This window comes from Silene latifolia, chromosome 2 (assembly GCF_048544455.1).
Source record: "Silene latifolia isolate original U9 population chromosome 2, ASM4854445v1, whole genome shotgun sequence".
NCBI lineage: Eukaryota > Viridiplantae > Streptophyta > Magnoliopsida > Caryophyllales > Caryophyllaceae > Silene > Silene latifolia.
In genome coordinates, this window is record NC_133527.1 from 54,848,095 (window position 1) to 54,868,164 (window position 20,070).

General features: G+C 34.5%; 1 non-coding gene across 1 annotated transcript; it reads right to left on the bottom strand.

The window, feature by feature from the left end:
* Positions 1-17,397: 17,397 nt before the first annotated feature.
* Positions 17,398-17,504, bottom strand: LOC141644830 (small nucleolar RNA R71). Its single transcript, XR_012544434.1, has one exon. It is a non-coding gene; the product is annotated as a small nucleolar RNA R71 (small nucleolar RNA).
* Between the last annotated feature and the right edge of the window lie 2,566 nt (positions 17,505-20,070).

The window sequence follows — 20,070 nt, forward strand, 5'->3', positions numbered from 1 at the left end:
AAACATACAAGACATAATTCCTTAATTATGTAGATTAATTTATCCAAACCACCAATTTAAATGATCAAATTATGTGACAATTCCTCAATTATTCACATTAATTCAATCTTAATTCACATTAATCTTGTAATATGAATTAAACCATCAATATTTTAAACTTCTTTAAAATAATTAGGTATCTAAAAATTGTGAACTTCTTCACAACAATTAATCATACATTATTAATTTAATGTATAATCAATATTGGCCAAAAACAACCAAAAAAAAAACAGAAATTTTTCTTAAAAAAAATTGCTCTCGGCAATATCAGCAAAACGAAAAAAAAAAACAGTTTTTTTTCTTCCTTTTTTTTTTCTCTCGGCATTTCAGCAAAAACACCAATTTTTTTTTTCTCGGCTGAATTAAAACGAAACAGCCCAAATTTTTATTTTATCAAAACAAAAACATAAAGATGAACAATTTGTTTATAGTTGCTATTAGAGCAAGATTGGCATAATCACCTTTTAATTTAAACATGTAAATTAATGAAACATGATTCTAAACAACGATTTAAAACCATATATGCCAAGAACTATATAGCAAAAACAAATTTAACATCATTAATCAAAAGCAATTTCCATTTACATTTCAATTTAATCCTAATTAAATCAAAACATCTACAAATTATCATATTATCATCTTAACTAATTAAAACAACAATATGAAAAATTGATCAACAAAACCGAAAATCAATTCGGCATACAAAAAAAAAATGATTCGGCATTTTAAAAAAAAAATCGGCCGATTAGTTTTTTTTTTCATTTCTACAAAGTTTTGTTTAAATCATTTATGAAAATCATACAAAAATAATTTCGTAACCTGGCTATGATACCACTTGTGGGAATTATCGGTATACTTCCCTTAAAAATAAGGATTATAACGAAATTATAATCTATGAAAACTAGTCATAAATAAATTGCATAAACAAAATAGAATAGGGATGAAGAATCAACCTTCGATCCTAGCAATAATGGCCTAAGAACAATATCAAAATGATATTCGCCTATTAGTTGCACCCAAGATGCTCCGAGAAATGCCCCTCAAATTGCTAGAATGAGATCCCCAAATTTTTCTAATTAATTTAGGGTTTTTTGTGTTTTGTTTTGATGAGAGAATGCTAGGTTAAAAATTAGGTTAGAAAATGATCTACCACTCCCTCTTAAAACCGTGTAGGAGGAAGAGTATCAAGGTAGATTTTTCTTTCCTCATTTTCGGCCTATCCAACCGAAATAATAAGGAGGATTATCTCCTTATTTTCGGTTTTTCACCTACCAAAATAAGGTGATTAAATCTTCTTCTTTTTGGTAGTTTACAAAATGTATAAAAAGTGTATAATTTATAAATTGTCATTTAATTTATTCCGTATTATTAAGTCTACATACAACAGCTTGCAGTCGATTTATTAATGCCGGTCTGTAATAATTTATTATGACAATATCGTATAATATATACTTTAACTATAAATATCGCATATTTAAAACTAGCTAATTAAATATAACTGGTTACGTTTAATTACGAATTAACATCTTAATTCGTTCAAGCTAACATTATATACATTAATTAAATATAACATATTATATTCAATTTACGAATTTACAGTTAATTCGTCTCAGCTAATATTATTTAATTAAATTAAATAATCGTCTCATCAACACATTGACTAACTGTTTAGTCAAATACATGGACTAACCTTTTAGTCAGGCACCAATGTGATTATATTTTCATACAATCACATCTCTCAAACACATCCTTTAGGTGTGACTTTTAGGGACCAGTTGATCACCGCCATCAATATGATAATAACGTCAAACTTTCTAGCAAGTCAACCGTTATTAAGTAATCGTTAATCAACTGATAAAATACGAAGTATAACCTTGTGAACCTATAAGAGATTTATAAATTTTATCACACTAATTGTGGAGGACACAAGCTCCAACACTTTTAACTGGTTGGGATGTTCTGGGCCAATCATAACCACTTCTGATGGTATACCCTTTTGTATTAGCAGTCCAGATAGCATTGTCATACCCATTCTTTAAAACTTCCTTCACTTTGCAGACATTTTTCCACGACCAGTTTGCATTAGTAGGAGGGACATATTCATGCCAGTCATGGTTCCTGATGTAAGTCTGGTTAATCCATCTTATCCATAACCTGTCTGCTTTACAATAGACCCAGTCAACCAGTTTACCTACAGTAGCAATGTTCCAAAGTTCAGCCTTTTTAATTCCCAACCCACCTTCATCTTTTGGGCTAATAACTGTATCCCAAGCTACCGTGGGAACTCCTTAGGGCAAATACCTTATGAAAAGTCATGCGAACTAATATATGTTAAAAGTTCGATATGAGTGAGGAAGGAAATGAAATACAAGTTTAAATTTTATCTCGTACACTATGGCTCGAAATTCATAGTGTTTATAAATACTAAAATGATGACCCAAAGTTCATAGTGTTTACGAATATTATCCAGAACTATGACTAGAAATTCGTAATGTTTACAGATATTGAAATTGTGAACCAAAGTTCACAGTGTTTGTAAATGTTCACTTGCGTATAGTGTATTATTTGTGTATCAAAAGTTAAGAATGAACTAAGGGTTTATACTTGGATGTTTGGAAAGTATGAGATACTCTTATATAAAATTAATTCAAACCATTCCCTGAAGCAAATGGGATATATCATATTTTAACGATGAAACATAATTTATCTTTTATACAAATAATGTAGTCCTGAAGACACATTATCCTGAAAATGGCTTAAAGACACTATGTATGATATTTTCTCCATATGAGTGGAGCAAATAAAGAATTATTAATAGAAAATCATGAACTTCATTCAATTGATTAAGAAGTGAATTATGACATGTGGATATTTTTGTTAGTTATTTAGACCATATTAATACTCATCTTATGATATTAAAATTACAAATTAATTTAAAGTGGTCTAAATCTACATGCATGCAAAAGAGTGTATAAAAGAGATGGTATAAAACCATCTTAAGACAAAAATTCCTTACATTGTTATAAGGCAAAATGGGCACAACTCAAGGACTCCTTCCTTGATGTTGTTCTTGTGCTAATACAATAAGGATGATCCTCCAACACCTTAATTACCAAAGTTGGTAATCTCCTAAGGTGGCACCCAAGATAAACCCAAAATACTACTAAAAATACTAACTAGGTAAATGTAGTAGTAACCTTGTTTTTTTGTATATATGATGTACTAATAAATATTATTACTTTGATAATATTATTAGTTAATATTTATATATGTTTTTGATATAAAAGATGAACAAAATAAGAAGAAAAATTTGGTCTTTTGGTAGTGTATATGAACCTAGACCAATTTTTCTTCAAATTTTTTCAACTAGAGAAATGGTGGAGTTTCAATGGTATTTATAGGCAATTTGAGGGGACAATTATAAGTGGAAAAATCCACCTAAAGGACACTTATGATGTCCTCAAAAAACCAGTATATGTGGACTACTTTTTGGTCCATTTCGGTTTTCGATATTTGCCCCACAAATGCTTATAAGTCGTATATTTAATTATCTTACATAATTAAATATTAATTTAATTTATTTAACACTTAAATAATATAAATTAACAACCAATGACTACTTAACTATTAAGTAATCATAAGACTATTTTATCAACATACAATGTGTCAATATTAACCCATTTAGCTAATTTTACAACCTCTTGTAAAATTTAATAGCTAATTAATTCCACCTCAAAACATATACACATATCGTATAAAATTAATTAATTAACAATTAATTAATAAATTCTAATCATTTATTATTTAAATATCTCATAATTAAATAATAAATCTCTTTGTCCCGAGTTCGTAACCCGTCATCAAATAATACATTTATGTGACTAACTAAGAGTCAAATAATACAAGGAATTAATTATCTCGTATCTCATACAAACAATTAATTTATTCTATTTGGGCGTCATCCTATAGGTGTGACCTAAAGGGATCAGCTGATCACCGCCGTCACACGACATTAATGTCAAACTCTAGTCAGCCAATCATTACCGATTAACGATGACCAGCTGACAAATAAATAAAATAAATCCATGATATTCCTTTTACGAGATTTAATATGTAAACGCACTCATTGTGGAGGACACTACTCCAACAATCTCCCACTTGTCTGACACAAGTGTGCGTTACCAATTCTCTTATCCAATAATATCTCCCACTCAATGCAAGATGTCTTTCAGGTCGTTCTTGCACTTGATCATATCATACAGTGGTTTCCTCGATCAGGAGAATGACTGTCTGACCGGATAATCTACTATAGATCGCATCCGAGCGTGGCCACGCATTCACAGTCATCTCTCCTCGAGTGGCCTTGAGATAAAATATGACTTAAAAGGACAATCCTGTTGACCTATTTTCTTCATTCGATCTGATCATCAATGACCCATAAATGCTCATCGGCCTCCTTTTACGGTGCGACCTAGAACAAAAACCAAAGCCACCGGAAAACCGTACCAACTCAGACAAATAGTCACCAGTCTAAAGAATTGACTCGAAGGAATAAATAGAAATCCTCGCCACGACCTAGCAACAAAAGTACTCTATAAACGGTCACTGTCCGACAAATTGTCTCACAATATGCCTATGTAATCGACCGATCATCACTATGACCATATGACGATCGAACTGTCATCTATCGCCTTACAATCTAGTCACTCCGAGACGTCACCTCATTAAGTAACTAGGGACAAAATACAATGTTAATCCAGTTCACTTAATAGGGTTCGACATTGTCTTTACAACCTATTTGGAGAAAACAAAGTATATAAATTCAGACATAAAACTGAATATAACGATAAATGCAACTTATCATATATGAAATAATAAATACAATATTTTGATTATTACATATCATATAATTTACAACAGTTCTGGCATTCGTCTCAACCCCATCGAAACTACATGACTATCATGTTTAGCTTGAGACAATGGCTTGGTTAAAGGATCAGCGATTGTGTCAGCTGTCCCAACCTTACAAACTGTAATTTCTTCCCTTTCGATTAAATCTCTAATTACATGAAATTTCCTAAGTACATGCCTAGATTTGTTACTAGACTTGGGCTCTTTTGCTTGAAAAATAGCCCCACTGTTATCACAATACAAAGTGATAGGATCCTCGGCGGTCGGAACTACTTTCAGTCCCTCTAAAAATTGCCTAATCCAAACAACTTCCTTTGCAGCTTCAGAGGCTGCAATGTACTCAACTTCCGTTGTAGAATCAGCAGTCACAGACTCTTTGAAACTTCTCCAAAGAAACCGCCCCTCCATTCAGCAAAAAGACAAAACCAGCCTGGGATTTCAAATCATCCCTATCGGTTTGGAAACTGGCATCCGTATAACCTCTTATACGTAATTCAGATTCTCCTCCAAACATTAAGAATTAATCTTTAGTCCTTCTCAAGTACTTCAGAATATTCTTGACGGCTATCCAGTGACTCTCACCTGGAGTTTTCTGAAAACGACTCGTCATACTCAAAGCATACGAGACGTCAGGACGAGAACACATCATAGTATACATGATCGATCCAACAGCGGAAGCATAGGGAATCGATTTCATGCGTTCAATATCCTTAGGCTCAGTAGGACACTGTGACTTACTCAAAGTGATCCCACTGCCTATAGGTAGAAAACCTCTCTTGGAGTTTTTCATATTGAATCGGTCAACAATCTTATCGATATAGGCTTCTTGACTCAATGCTAATATCCTTTTGGATCTATCCCTATAGATCCGGATACCCAAGATGCGTTGAGCTTCTCCCAAATCTTTCTTTTGGAAGTGATTTCCCAACCACTTCTTAACAGAAGCAAGCATATCAACATCATTCCCAATGAGTAATATGTCGTCCACATAAGCAAGTAAGAAAACAACTTTACTCCCACTAAACTTCATGTATAAACATGGTTCCTCAACACTTCGAGAAAAACCATTCTGTTTAATAACATGATCAAAACGATGATTCCAACTCCTTGACGCTTGCTTAAGACCATAAATGGATCGCTTAAGTTTGCATACGTTGTTAGGATTTTTAGGATCCACAAAACCCTCAGGTTGTGTCATGAACACTTCCTCTTCCAGAAACCCGTTCAGGAAAGCGGTTTTGACATCCATTTACCATATCTCATAATCATGAAATGCAGCAATCACTAACATAATCCGAACAGATCTAAGCATAGCAACTGGTGCAAAAGTTTCATCATAGTGTAAACCATGAACCTGAGTGAAACCTTTTGCAACCAATCTAGCTTTGTAGACATCTTTATGTCCATCCATGCCGATTTTAATCTTGAATATCCACTTACACTGAAGAGGTCGAACATCTTTAGGTAAGTCAACCAGTCCCATACCGATTATCGTACATGGAATCCATTTCGGATTGCATGGCTTCGAGCCATAGCTTAGAGTCAGAACTCATAATAGCTGCTTTATAGGTCTTGGGTTCATCACTTTCTAAAAGTAAAACCTCATAGTCACCATCTTCCTCGATAATACCAAGGTATCTATCGGTGGCGACTAACCCTTTCGACCTCCTATGTTCAGAAGGAACAATAACTGATTCAGACGTAGAAGGAACATCTTCCTGTATTGTCATATCAGTTTGTGGCTCTTGAACTTCGTCAAGTTCAAATTTTCTCCCACTCTGTCTTCTAGAAATAAACTCTTTTTCTAGAAAGACAGCTTCACGAGCTACAAACACTTTGTTCTCGTTATTATTGTAGAAGTAATATCCACAAGTTTCCTTAGGGTAGCCTACAAAAATATACTTTTCAGAACGAGGTGCAAGCTTATCGTTAGACTTACTCTTGACATAAGCATCACAACCCCATACTTTCATGTATCGCAGATTCGGGACTTTCCCTTTCCATATCTCATATGGAGTTTTGTCAGTTGCTTTAGTGGGCTTTTATTAAGTGATTGTACAGCAGATAAAATGGCAAAACCCCAGAATAACTTAGGTAACTCTGTTTGACTCATCATCGATCGAACCATATCTAATAAAGTTCGATTCCTCCTTTCAGCCACACCATTTAATTGTGGTGTGCCAGGAGGAGTTAACTGAGATACAATACCGCAGTTTATAAGGTGATCTTTAAAGTTATTGCTTAAATATTCCCCACCACGATCTGATCGTAATGTTTTAATCTTCTTATTTAATTGGTTTTCTACTTCATTCTAAAACTCTTTGAACTTATCAAAAGCTTCACTTTTATACCTCATTAAGTAGATATACCCATATCTACTCATGTCATCGGTAAAAGTAATGAAATAGTCATAATTACCTCTAGCAAAGGACTTGTCATTGGGCCACAAACATCGGTATGTATTAAACCCAATAACTCGCTAGCTCGAGATCCTTTTCCTAGAAAAGGTGAACGAGTCATCTTGCCAAGAAGACAAGATTCGCATGTACCAAATGATTCGAAATCAAAAGGTTTAATTACACCAGTCGACACTAGTCTTTTAATGCGCTTCTCGTTAATGTGTCCTAAGCGACAATACCATAAATAAGATTGATCGGGATCACATGTTTTGAGTCTTTTATTATCTAAATGATAAACATCATTGCAAGTATCTAGAATATAAATACCATTGATTGAAATAGCTTGACTATATACAATCCCATTAAGGGAAAAAGTACAACACTTGTCTTTAATTACAAAGGAAAACCATTCTGTGTCTCACACAGATACGGATATTATATTTCTAGATAGCGTTGGTACAAAATAACAATTATTAAGATGTAACTCCAACCCCGAAGCTAAACTAAGTACATAAGTTCCTACAGAGACGGCAGCTACTTTAGACCCGTTTCCCATTCGGAGATCGACATCACCCTTGTTTAGCTTTCTTATGCTTTTTAGGCCCTGCAAATCATTACACAAGTGAGAACCACAACCAGTATCTAATACCCAAGTTGTATTTGAAGCATAATTTATGTCTATCATAAAAGATTCAGTTGAGAAATTACATGTCGGCTTCACAATACCAGCTTTTATGTCATCCAGGTACTTTGTACAATTACGTCTCCAATGTCCCTTGTTATTACAATAATTACAAGTATCTTTAAGAGGATTACCCTTTATAGGTTTTTGCTTGGTAGAGCAATTCGCAATTGCTTTACCTTTGCCCTCCACCTGAACGGGCTTCTTACCTGCGTTCCTCTTAAACTGTTTCTTCCCCTTCACGTTAATCGCAAGCACATCTTTCCTCGTACTCCCACTCAATCCCATGTCCTTCTATGCTTGCACAAGCAGAGAATGGAGCTCATGTAAACTCTTTCTCATGTTTGTCATGTTGTAATTTACCCTAAATTGGGTAAATCCCTTGACGTGCGAAAGAGAGTGGAGCACTCGGTCCACCACTAATTCGTCGGGGATCTTACATCCCAACCCCTCTAAAGTTTCCACGTACTCAATCATTTTAAGTACGTGTGAACTTACAGGTTGACCATCTTTGAGGTTAGCCTCAAAGAAACGAACAATGGTGTCATCTTTGAATTATTCTCGGGGCTTGAGAAAACATAGTGGAAAGCCTCGAGAATACTTTATGTGCATCACGAAACTTGACACATTGCCTTTGTAAAGCAGATCCATTGAAAAAATCAAAACATTTTTTATTGCAAATGATTCCTTTTGATAATTTGAAAAAGCCTCCCTTACATCGGCGGTGGCCCTAGTACTAGGCGAAGGGGAGAGGGATCGACAAGGTAGCGTAATTTGCCATCACTGCGGCACTAATCGAAGTTGTTCCTCCCAATCTTTAAAATTACTACCGTCGGCTTTTAATATATATTTGTCCATAAAAGAACGTAGCCATGAATCTCTAGCTATGGTGGCGGTTTCACTAGTAGAAGTCATCGTGATTACTACAAAGGAAATAAAGGAAAGATTGAACATTTATCGTCTAGAAATATTTAACTTGTGAAACTATTTAACAAGTTCGCATTTATATAATGATCTCCCACTGAATTATATAAATGATTCCAAGATCCAATTTTATATAAACACGGGCACGGTGGACCGATTCAACCCATATTTATATAAATTTGGTGAGTCAACATTTTGACTGATTCTACTACTAGAACTCTTGGTTGACGGATTTTCTTAAAATCTATCTTTTAGCCCCAGAATAAATATGGGCACGGTGGACCGATTCAACCCATATTTATCCCGTTGAGTCCAACCAATTTTCACGCGTAATAACTTTTATTACCCTACTTACCCAACGTAAAAAGAGTGTACCTCGGTGATCCGAACCTACCTCTAATGAAGAAGGGATTCATAGGTGCTATTATTGGGTAAGGCTTAATCTCAATTTTAAACAAATGTGAGAGATCTTATCAATTTAATTGTCTATCACTTTTAAGTGAACAAAATTAGTGAATGCTAGACGATTAAATCGATAACAACAAAAAATAAAACATGTAGTGACGATTTGGCATGAATGCATAGAAGAATTAAAACAAACAAGTCCTAATATGACCACCTAGTTAATCTAATTAACTAAAATTATTACACTTCGGAAACCAACTCCTTGGTCCCTTGAGTCTTCATAAATTGTCCTCCTTCTTTAGGATTTCGGAACGCCTTTCCGAAAACACCGTCTTCATGAAAACTCCGTCTTTAGTAGCTTCATCTAATTAATAATAATTAAATTACATAACAATACCCTATTATACAATTTGTAATAAAATTAAAATAAAACTATTAATTAATTACAAATTAGGCGATGCGAAATCGCAATTAATTACAAAACAAGTCGATATTCCCTTACATTTCGGGAAATACCAACTTCTACCTATGGCCATATTAGGAAAAATTACATAACAATAATTCTAAAAACCATTCATCTAAATGAATAATAAAATGCATTATGGAAAATGACATGCCAAATCATCTAACTTACCAACAACGATCATTTGAGCTTGCTTTGACGGAATTTTTACCAATAAAAATTCATAATCAATTCTTAAAATAATTTTAAGAAATACTCATCATAATAATCTGGTCTAATATCAAAATAATTATTCTCAACAATTATCTTGAATTTATATGGGAATTAAAACACAATTGTGACAAAAATGATATAATAATTCACAATTATCATACAAAAATTCCATTTAATATAAAAATTTATGGAAAAATAAATTTCAAAACCATGAACATTCTGGTCTTACACCAAAAATGCCATGCAAGTGAAATTTTTTGTTTTTAAAATTTATTTAAAAAGATTTCACAATGTAATCGGTAAAGCGATAATTTTTACAATTTAATTCTAAATCAAACCATAAAAAATGAAATGACTTAAAATAAATTTTTTTACATTTTGGAACAATTTTCAGGAGCTAATAATTCAGAAATTTCGAGCCCCATAATAAAATCAATATTTATTTACAAAATAACCATTATTTACCCATTTTTATCAAATAAAAATCAATAAACTACCTAAATTAATCACATTAACCTAAAGTATCTACTTATCTCATAAATAGAACATGCATGTGGTTATTTATAAATAAATATGCATAAAATTAACATGCAACCTAATTTAATTAACTCTTAATTAATTTTAATGCATTTTTACTCAATTTTATGCCAATTTAAGTTATAAAAAGTGGAAAAATTTAACAAAAATCAAATTTTCGTCCCATATCATCCTAAGACCAGATTATTTACATGCAAGACTATATTATGTGATAAAACGAATTTTAGTAACATAATATCAATTTTATTAATTTATCTCATAAATTACTAAAATCGTCTTAAGACAACATGCATGTATTTAACAATGCTCTGATACCACTTGTTAGTTATTTAGACCATATTAATACTCATCTTATGATATTAAAATTACAAATTAATTAAAAGTGGTCTAAATCTACATGCATGCAAAAGAGTGTGTAAAAGAGATGGTATAAAACCATCTTAAGACAAAAATTCTTTACATTGTTATAAGGCAAAATGGGCACAACTCAAGGACTCCTTCCTTGATGTTGTTCTTGTGCTAATGCAATAAGGATGATCCTCCAACACCTTAATTACCAAAGTTGGTAATCTCCTAAGGTGGCACCCAAGATAAACCCAAAATACTACTAAAAATACTAACTAGGTAAATGTAGTAGTAACCTTGTTTTTTTGTATATATGTTATACTAATAAATATTATTACTTTGATAATATTATTAGTTAATATTTATATATGTTTTTGATATAAAAGATGAACAAAATAAGAAGAAAAATTTGGTCTTTAGGTAGTGTATATGAACCTAGACCAATTTTTCTTCAAATTTTTTCAATTAGAGAAATGGTGGAGTTTCAATGGTATTTATAGGCAATTTGAGGGGACAATTATAAGTGGAAAAATTCACCTAAAGGACACTTGTGATGTCCTCAAAAAACCAGTATATGTGGACTACTTTTTGGTCCATTTCGGTTTTCGATATTTGCCCCACAAATGCTTATAAGTCGTATATTTAATTATCTTACATAATTAAATATTAATTTAATTTATTTAACACTTAAATAATATAAATTAACAACCAATGACTACTTAACTATTAAGTAATCATAAGACTATTTTATCAACATACAATGTGTCAATATTAACCCATTTAGCTAATTTTACAACCTCTTGTAAAATTTAATAGCTAATTAATTCCACCTCAAAACATATACACATATCGTATAAAATTAATTAATTAACAATTAATTAATAAATTCTAATCATTTATTATTTAAATATCTCATAATTAAATAATAAATCTCTTTGTCCCGAGTTCGTAACCCGTCATCAAATAATACATTTATGTGACTAACTAAGAGTCAAATAATACAAGGAATTAATTATCTCGTATCTCATACAAACAATTAATTAATCTATTTGGGCGTCATCCTATAGGTGTGACCTAAAGGGATCAGCTGATCACCGCCGTCACACGACATTAATGTCAAACTCTAGTCAGCCAATCATTACCGATTAACGATGACCAGCTGACAAATAAATAAAATAAATCCCCGATATTCCTTTTACGAGATTTAATATGTAAACGCACTCATTGTGGAGGACACTACTCCAACAATTTTCATGTACGATGTGTTTATTCTAAAAACACTAATATTCCCACCGGAAGTGGTATGGTAAAGATAAAAAAATTGTTGAATCATTCGTAAACCCTAATGGGATAATTGATTTGTATGTAAGTTGAATTATGATCATTTTACATGTATTATCATGCTACATATCACATTGAAACGATTTGTATGTGTATGTGTATGTGTATGTGTATGTGTATGTGTATGTGTATGTTTATGTTTATGTGTATGTGTATGTGTATGTGTATGTGTATGTGTATGTGTATGTGTATGTGTATGTGTATGTGTATGTGTATGTGTATGTGTATGTGTATGTGTATGTGTATGTGTATGTGTATGTGTATGTGTATGTGTATGTGTATGTGTATGTGTATGTGTATGTGTATGTGTATGTGTATGTGTATGTGTATGTGTATGTGTATGTGTATGTCATCATTGTTAATGTGACAATAATACCAGGGTGCCAAAATCCAGAAGGCCGACTGATGTGTGTTTATTTGGTCATAATTCTCCCTTCTTTTCTATGCATTTTGATCAATTTTGAGATGGTTTTTATGCCTATTACTTTCATTTTGCTTCCCTATTTCTCGTTCTATGAATTTGTGTCTCATGTTGTAGGATTTGAGACGGAAAAGAGGAAATGGGAGCGAGTTAGGTTGTTTTGAAGATTGCATTGGAAAGAAGAGGAGAATAAGCTGAGAAGAGTGTCCCAACCGGCTGGCCGGCAGCTGGTCTACCGGCTGGGCACCCTTCCCAGTGAGAAAGGGAAGAAAAGAGAAGGAAAAGATCAGGAGACTCCCAGCCGGGTAGGGCACCGGCAGCTCGGCTGTGCACACCTGATGACTTCGGAGATTAGAAGAAATATACAGAAGACTCCCAGCTAGGCTGCCCACCGACAGCCGGCCCACTGGCTGGGAATATTTAATGCCCCCGAAGTTGAAGGAATCTTACTGGGAACTCCTAGCCGGGCAGACCATCGACGGCCGGTCCACCGCCTAGGGCCCTTTCTCTGCATTTTCAACCTTGTTATTTTTGACCTAATTTCCATGTAAACTATATAAATACTTCCTCCCTAATTCATTTTAGACAAAATACCCTGGCTCTGAAATTCCTCCTAATTTTATGCAAGTTTTCTTAATCCAAGTTTTAATCTTTCCCTAATTAAACCTTAATTACTTAGCAATGTAGCCTAGATATAGTTTAGTTGATTAGTTTACACTTGGGTATTTGGCTTGTAATAGAAGATTGTTGAAGAACTTCTTCCAATTATTCATCAAAGACTCAATCTTTCTTCATTGTTGGTACAATTTCCTCTCTTTTTAGTTTAATTCTCAATTGTTTACATTTCTATTTCCTTTTTAGTTGTTGTTTTAATTAATATCGTGTTTATTACCATATTTGCTTGTTTTTCTCCAATTGTTTACATTTGTCCATCAACTATGTGTGAGTAGTGACCCTCTAGGGTTTAGGGGGAACCTAAGTGAGGATTAAGGCTATGAATATGGGTTGTTAATATTTGGTTATTCGGTAAATTGTTTGGTCTTTGTAAATATGCATAGAAGGTGTTTGTTGAAATATGTGTATGAAAGTTCATACCTTTCTCCAATTTATGCTTAGTATCTCATTAAATGAAAGTTTACATAGATACTTGATATTGTGCTTATGATGAGTTTGGATACATTGTGATGATTTTGTGTCCATCTTTAGGAGAGTTTAAGAAATTAGTTCTTCATGGCCAATAATTACCCAAAACCCATTAATACCCATACTTAGCTTTACTTGTTTAGGGGAACCCAAAGACCATAGTTTTTATCAATTGTTTACATTTCATTTAGTCACCTTGCTCTTAATTGCTTTAGTTTTAGTTTAATAATTTCACCAACCTCCTTGCTTTTTGATTAAACTTAGATTCGAACAAATTAAGTACAACTGCACTTCATCCTTGTAGTTCGACCCGATAAATACTACTTTTATTGGGTTTTATAAATTGTTTTTGATACTAGAACTAAGGACGACTAAAACTGGGTCATCAAAATGGCGCCATTGCCGGGGATGACGTTAGATTGTACTTAGTTAGTTAAGAGTCGTAGCTTTAGTCTTGGTGTCTTTTGTTTGCTTATTTGAGTAGTGCCTTGTTTCTTGTAGAGTGATTGTCTTATTGCTTATCCCTAGTGCCTAAAAATACTAGGAGACTAACGATTTATTAAAGTTATGCCTAGAGGAAATGGGAATTCTTTGTTTAGTGACCCGGAACCGAAAGGCTATTTCGAGCTTTACGGAGTAGGACTTTATCAAGGGTTCGGATTACCTCTCAAACTTCCTCAAACCGAGCAACCACAATCACCCAAACGCATCTAGAAACCACTATACAAGTGCAAACAACCATTCACCATTGATCCATTCGTAGAAAATCCTTTCCACAATCTCCAAATCCCAAATACACCACCTCAAACACCACCAAATAAACCTCTTATAAATCCACAAATGGCCGCCTTACGAGTAGGGTTGAGCAAAGTTGTACGATACGGTTTTATTATATGTATCCGATACACTATACGGATTTAATTATACGTATTTTCGGATATCCGATACGAATTTCCGGATATCCGATACGAAAACTGTATCGGATAAGGATCAGCAAAATATGAAACCGGATATACGGTATCCGATACGGTTGCCGTTTTTTTAGAATAAAATATTAAAATATACACAAAAATCACAAAATATACAATATGTTGGTATTTAAACCTTATTAGTATTAAACTTTATAAGTTATTTACTCTTATAACTTTTAGAACACTTTTAAGTTACGAAAAAAACCAACGACCACACTTAGAAAAGAAAAAAATATTAAATTACATAAGTGAGGCTGAAAACCGGATACCGGATAACGGTTTCCGGATATACGGAAAAACCGTATCGGATAAGGATACTAAAAAAAGAGATTTAAAAAACCGGATATCCGATACGTTTTCTAAAACCGTATCGGATATCCGGTTTTGCTCACCCCTACTTACGAGACCATAACCGACCAAAGAACGATGACACTTCCGCTCCAATTAAATTCGGCACCTTAGCCCCTAACAATTTTGAGATCCATCCCGCCCAAGTTGGTCTAATCGAGAAGGATAGCTTTGGTGGGCACATTGATGAGGATTGATGTGACTCCTATTTACGCACATTTAATCCCCTAACTAGCCTAGTTCCTATGCTTTTTAGTGTGTAATAGGGTCATTTCTTGTCTTTAACTTCATATTATGCATAATCCTTTGTAGAAGAGGAGCACTAACCTTGTACAAATGGAGTGAAACAACGCTACGTTGATAACATCCAACGACCAAGCATCGAAGAAGAGATCAAGGCTAAAGGCCGTAGTTCAATAAATTAAGTTTTAGGGTAATGAAGGACAACCCCCGCGACCCAAGAATCAATCCCCACAAGTTGTTGAGCAAGGATGACGAGAAGGAGCCATTATAAGAGAAAATTTCTTGGAACAAAACTAAGATTTTCTTGTTTGACTCTGAAACTATGATAGATGAAACAACGTCAAAAAATTAAATGGTCTAGGCTTTTGAATCACTCCAATAGGAGTCCGGATGAGGAAATGACATCCATTTTACAATCCGAGCTCAAATAGACAAGTTGACCGTCAGGACGGGCGTCTCAAGCTCATGACGGGCGTCCCCAAGCTCAGGACGGGCGTCCCCAAGCCATAACGAGCGAATTGTTCGGCAGGAAGATTGTCTTAATCATGGGGAGTCGTGCGGTTCCTCATGGGACTTGCAAGGCACTAATCTTCTTTCAAGGGGCTTAATCGTCATTTAAGCCCTTAGTTAACCTAATCCTTGTACTACTATATATACCCCTCTTGTATTTAGAGAAGATTAAGCTCTTTTAGTGGGGATTATGCTTCCTTAGTTTAGATTAAGCTCTCATTAGGAGTATATTAGAATAGATTAGCATTTAATCTTTCCACAAATTACACATTAATCTTTCCTTAATTATTGTTCAAGCATTCTTAGATCTTATGGGGTAATTGAAGATTATTGGGTTATTATTGGAGAATTGACAACTCTTAATCAATCAATCAAGTTCTCTTCTATTATTCTTTCCTTTCCGCTTGTTCATCTTAAGATTGGTATAATTCCTTCACTCTTTACTTGTTTATTGTTTATTGTTTCACTCTTTCATCATGTTTATACTTGTTAAGATGATTGACACCATTATTAACATGTTTTCCACGATAATGAGTGAGTAGTTTCCTAACTAGGGATTAGTGGGGGATTAGGGGAGTTAATCATGGGGAAGATTTATGCTTAATGAGTTCATATGAATGATTGCTTATTATTTTTCCAACTTATGCACATGTCATGTTTGCTGAAATGCTTGATTGACAACCTAACATGTTTCTCTTATTCTTTCAACAAGAGTTGTAAGACATAAACCAACTCAAGGCTTGTTAGACCATGCATATATTTGATTAGGAAGAATTACGTCGATTGTAGGTGTTGTAAAGTCTTGACCGACTCGGCTCCAGGACCCAAACCTTCCTAGGACTTATTTATGGTATCTCACCATGAATAGGGAAAACCAAGTCGACTTGTAGGTGTTGTAAAGTCTTGACCGACTCGATTCCGAGACCTAAGTTTCCTCTAGGAATTGTAAGATATACACTAAATTAATTCTAACAATAATAATTGTTTGCATCTATGAAACTTGTTTGTTTGATCTGACCATGATTCCCCTATGATTCCATGATTCCCTAGTATTGTTTATTATTTGATCACACCCTTCTTTTTATTGCTTGTTTTACCTTTCATTGTTTTTCATTGCTTTCATTAGTTTAGAATCTTCAACTCAAACCAATTATGACACCCAAGTGAAACTACAATTAGATTGAACAATTTGAGCACTCCCGTCCTTTGGGTGCGACCCCGACTTGCTTGCTATGCTAGTAGTTGGGTATAAATGTGTTTGAGAGCATACAAAGACACGTTCATCAAGGATGCACATGCCCATCTTATAAAGTTAAAAAAAAGGTTGCAATGATGAAGCGCAATGGAGTACCCGAAGATATTTTGAGATTGATGTTGTTCCCATTCTCTCTAAGGGACAAAGTGGACCGTTGGCTAAACGTTCATACACCAAACACATTTACCACATGGGACGCCTTAGCCAAAGCTTTCATAGCCAAATACTACCATCCTCCAAGACCGCTATGCTCCGGAACGAGATAACTACTTTTCAACAAGAAGATGGAGAGTATCTAGGGGAAGCTTGGGATAGGTTTCAAGACCTCCTTGCACGTTGTCCACATCATGAGATTCCGGGTTGATACATCACCCAAACGTTCTTTCAAACATTTTTACCAAGGACTAAAGAAATGGTGAATGTCTCCGCGGGGGAGGATTTGATCATCTAGGAGATGAAGAGGGTTCGACCCTTATAAAAAAAATGGTTGACTCGGAGTCTAACTATGGGTCAAGAGGTAACATGTTGAGAAGAAGTAGCCGCTATCCTCAACAGAACTCTTCTGACTCAAATGCCGAAACTAATGCTAAACTAGATCTTCTCGCGAAAAAACTTGAGCAAATGCAAAGGAAACAAGTGCACCAAGCTAGTGCCTCCCATGGTCCACCCATGGAAGAGGTCATTCCTAACTCTTCTTGTGAATTGTGTGGAGGAAACGATATACTTTTGATTTGTGTGCCAATAATTCTTACAATGTGCGGGCATGAAGAATAGTCCACTCTTAAGCTACAAGAGCACGAATGTGCAAAATCCGCAACACATTCAACCGCAAAACACCAACCCACCCAAGTTTTCTCAAGCTAGGGGTGGAAACCAAAATCAAAAGAACAACTTCGGGAATCTAAACCAATGGTCAAACAACAATCAAAACCAAAATTTTAGAAACCAACCTCAAGGGTACCAAGATTTTTGGGGTAACCAAGGTAATCAAAGCTTCTACCAAGGTTACCAAGGAAATTAAGCTAATCAAAGGTTTGGCCAAGGGTTTGGTCAAGGTTTTCAAGAACACGTGTAAGGCTCAAATTACAACAACCAAGGGCCTAGAGGAAATTATCAAGGGAGCCACAACAACAACAATCAAGGCTTCAACGCCCGATTCGACTATGGGTTCCCTCTACCTTTGGCTAACCAACTATTCCAAGAGCCAACTATGGAATCTAAACTAGTGACTTGATGAAAGTGGTGAAGAATATGAAAATATCACACCACCAATAAATGAATAACTTAAAGATTGAAAGCTGGTTTTCTGTAATGCTAGTTGGACCTGGAGGCAAATATGCAAAGTTAAGGAGAAATTGAAAGCTGGTTTTCTGACTGGTGCTTGGCAAGGTAACTATTCTGTTCATCATATCTACCACTGGCTTTTAGGCGATCACCAGAAGAAGGAGTGGCTTCCTTTTGTCTGGAATAGAGTTAGCTTACCCAAGTTCAATTTCAGTTTCTGGATTTTTATTCATCAAAGATTTCTTACTCAAGATCGTTTACAAAGGTGTGGGATTTCTTCTACTGGATTATGCTTCCTGTGTGGTTTGAAGGATGAGACACACTCTCATCTTTTCTTTGAGTGTGCCTATAGTCAGAATTGTATGAAGCTCTTACAGTCTTGGCTGAAGATTCAATGGCAGGGTAATGTGATACAATGGGTTCTTAAATGGAGGTGCAATGCCCTGCTGAAGAAGCAGGTAGTAATGGCGGTCATCAGTGGTCTGATTTACAGGTGATATGGTTGCGATGTCGTCGGGTCACATCCAATCAAACACACTTGTAATACTCAACAAACAACTAGTTAGCGGTAGGTCGAGGTCGATCCATGGGACGGTGTGCTTTGGGTTCTAAGTCTATCTATCTCGATTTACGCTAGTGTCACAATTTGTTTGGGTTTGTAGTTGTGTCTAGACTAATGCAAACAATAAGGTAAAACAAGCAATAAAAGGAAGGATGTAAACAAATGATTAAAAATGCTAGGATATCATGGGGTCATAGAGGATTCATGGTTTTGATCATACAAACATGTTTACAAAGTTACAAGCAATTAATGTTGTGGGGGAACCGAGTTGGTTTATGTCTTACGGTTCATAGGAAGGGTTGGGTCCCGTAGCCGAATCGATTAGATTGTACAACACCTACAAGTCGACTTACTTTCCTCCTATTCAACTTCTATGCATGGTCTAACAAGACTCGAGTTGGTTTATATCTTACAAGTCAAGTTGAGTAGATAAGAGATGGTAAAAATGCAAGGATTCATAGGCTTAGCATTTCATCAAACATAACATGTGCATAAAGTTGACATCACAAGAAGCAAGCAATTTGATTATGAAAACATATTAGATTAAGCATTAATCAATCCCATGTTTGTTTCTCCTAATTACCCACTAATCCTAGCTAAAATACTACTCACTCATCATCATGGGAAACATGTCATTAATGGTGTCAATCATCACAACAAGTATAAACATGATAATAGAATGAAGAAATGAACAATAAAGATTAAAGAGTAAAGGAATTATACCAAACTTGAGATGATCCAAACAATAAAGCAAAGAATAATAGAAGCAACTTGATTGATTGATGAAGGGTTGTCAATCCTCCAATAATAACCCAATAATCTTCAATTACCCAAAAGTAACAAACTTGAATAATAAACTTGAACAATAATTAAGGAGAGATTAATGTGTAATTTGTGGAAAGATTAAAGAGTAATCTATTCTAATGTACTCCTAATCTAATCTAAGAGAAGGATTTTCTAGCTAAGAGAGCCCCCTTTTGATTACTACAAATGGGGTATTTATAGTAGGGATTCATTAGGTTAACTAAGGCTAAATTAGTAATTACATTTTTTAGTTTAGAGCAGGGAGACGCC